The sequence below is a fragment of the Tympanuchus pallidicinctus genome, unplaced genomic scaffold (assembly GCF_026119805.1).
Source record: "Tympanuchus pallidicinctus isolate F22 unplaced genomic scaffold, pur_lepc_1.0 scaffold3, whole genome shotgun sequence".
NCBI lineage: Eukaryota > Metazoa > Chordata > Aves > Galliformes > Phasianidae > Tympanuchus > Tympanuchus pallidicinctus.
In genome coordinates, this window is record NW_026294747.1 from 31,722,735 (window position 1) to 31,725,784 (window position 3,050).

Consider the following 3,050-nt stretch of genomic DNA (forward strand, 5'->3'; position numbering starts at 1 on the left):
ATGAATTTTGCTCTTCTCAGACTGGAATTTCTCAGCAATCACTTTAGCAGCTGTAGGTAATCACTTACTCTTTACCTGTATGCTGCCTGCTCTCATGACTCAGTCATGTCAGAAAGTTGCTCATGCAACAAAGCAGTGAATCAGATGCAGGATCTTATCAGACAGAGAATTATTCCTCCCTCTCTCTTCCTCTCTTCCATTTATATCTGATCAGGTCTGTGACCCAATTTACCGCATAAGCACACAATGGTTTGTGCTGGTGTAAGAGATTAAGAGGTTTTTTTGTTTTTGTTGTTGTTGTTTGTTTGTTTTTTAATCACTGATGACCAAATATACTTTTCCCAATATCTGTGCCAGTTACTGCTCACTGTGTTAACTGAACAACAACGAACACTTAGGTGACTCTAATCAATTTAATCTAAAATTTATCTTTCTTTGGCCTTATGCTTATGTATATTTGCATGGACATTTTGGTCTGAAGACTTACAAATTATAAAATCAAACAAGAACACGATCTATTATTGCTACCTTGTAGCTAAAGATACAGCATATGTTTTAACATAAAATTGACATCAGAGAAAACATGTGAACCATAATTTGTTGTTTTACATTAGCAGTCAATTTCTTTCTACTTCTATAGCTTTTCTTTCTTTCAAGCAAGTTTTCTTTTCAGCCTAGCGTAACCTTCCTCAGACAATAACTGTTTCAGAGATACATCTCTTATCTGTCTTTTCAAGCAGTTTCTGCTCAGTCAGCATCATTATTTCATTTAATGTTTTGAATGGCTATTCAAGTGCTCTTTTCTATGTAATAAATATCTTCATTCAAGCAAAGTCATTACCCGTCTTTCCTCCCACCACTCACCAAAGAAAAAAGGCAAAATGGAAAAAAAAACAACAGCTGCTACAGTGGAAGCTTAAATTCAGCATTGCCAAACAAAGGGTTGCAAAAGATACTTAATAGGCTTCCAAATTAGTTTGGGTTACAAATGGAGTTCTGTCTTTGTTCCTTCTAAATTCAGCTTTTCTGGGGTCAGAAGTTTGTTACTGAAATAATTAATAATAATAAAAGCACCCTGATTTTTATGCCATAAATACATAATTTCCAAGTTAACATAATACTAATGACTAGAGAGCAAAAGCATATGAACCCTGCTAAATAATACAGATGCAAAGGTAAAATCACAAAAGTGTACTTTTACTAACAAATTGCCATAATTATACCCAGAAAAACACCAAATTGCTGCTAACCAACACAATTAATAAAGACATTCAGGTCTGTATCTTGGTGGCTCTATAAACAGTGCTATAAACAGTTCTAACTTACTGCAGTTACTGCTATGCACGCAAATTTCAAGAAAAATGGAGAAAGTGTTCAAATGTGATTTTTTTTTTTTTTTTTGTACAAGTCTGACTACCCTACTAAACGACTTTTGTCATTTAATAACAGATATCACAGGGTAGTCAAATGAGAAAAGACCTGCTTTATCTATCACAGAGTACAAAGCAGCACATTTGACTCAATCAAGGAAGGAAAAAGGATGTTCACTTAGCCTTCAATATAGTTACGCCACTTCTGGTGGTATTCCAATGGCCCATGGAGCATTTCTGAGAGCGACCATGCTCTATTTGCTCTATGGAGAACTTCTTCAATGGTATATATAAACTACAAATGAAACATACACTTCAGGGCTGTTTCAGGTAAGTTCTCATAATTGCTATCAGATGATATGTTCTGGGTCTTGATCTTCAAAATCATTTTTAAGCCATTATGTCCTTAGTCAGGAAATATCCATAGAACTACAACACATTAGTGATATTAGGCACACATAACAAGATTTTGGCAGTGTGAAGAGGCTCCAGAGGTGGCCAGTGTGGGAGGAACACAGGAGATGCCCTGTGTTAAGCCCCCAGAACACAGGAAGATGTGCTTCAGGCCCCACAGCACAAACTCCTACAGCCCTAGAAAAGAGCAGACTTTTTCCCTCATGGACTGTAGTCTATGGGCTGAATCCACTGAAGCAGGGAAGAGGTGCGAGAGTGAAGGAGCAGAGGAAATAACCTACAATATGCTGACTGTACTTCTCTCCCCACCACCCCACATTACTCTCTTGTGCGATGCTGAACATGCAAAAGGGGGAGATTTTGCTTTAATTTTTGTCTTTAGTTCTTACTACCAAAATATATTTTAACTGCCAATAAATAAAATTATTTTTCTTCTAGTAGAATCTGTTTTGCCAGTGACAGTAATTGGTAAGTTATTTCCCTTTCTTTATCTTGACTTACACTATTTTCTTCCCCTGTTCTGCAAAGGAGGAGGAGTGAGCAAGCAGCTCAGTGGTAGTTTGGCCCTTAGCCAAGGCTAAGCTACTGCAGTGAAACTAATTTAATATACAGTTTTCAACTTTTCTAACCACTCTTTTTGAAGAGACCTTCTGACTCACTGCAGTTCCTTATAAAACTTCTGAACAAATGTAGCAGAGCATTAGAAATAAAAGTTCAGGCTGGTGCACAGCTTCATTACATTTGTCTCTAGAGTATTTATTGAAATACTAAACAAGTTGATTAATAAACTGCAATTAGAGCAAGAAATAAGATTTGAACACTGATAGCCTGAATTTTATATTGCTGTAATATTCCTTGGAGAACTTCTTGTGTAGAGAGAATGAAAAGCTAATTTTATGCACTGAGTTAATGGTGGCTGTATATTACAGTGAGAATTTACATGCAGTATTATTGCACAGACAACATATGCAAATAAATGTTTTGTTTCGAAGAAATATGTTCAGTTCTGCAAAAAGTGCTTGAAGAGGAAGCTGAGCAGAAGAGGGTTTATATTCTGATTTGATATCTGAGCATAGACAGTTCTTGAGAAAGAATATTGATTTGAGAGAGAGAAGAAAAATAATTGTTTATTGCTGCTTGATCTTATGTACTTGGTGAAAATCTGGTTTATGCATATAAATAAGATTATACTTAGAATCAACTACTGAAATCTTTGCACTGACCTTCAAAAAAAAAATATATATATGTATATATATATACACACAT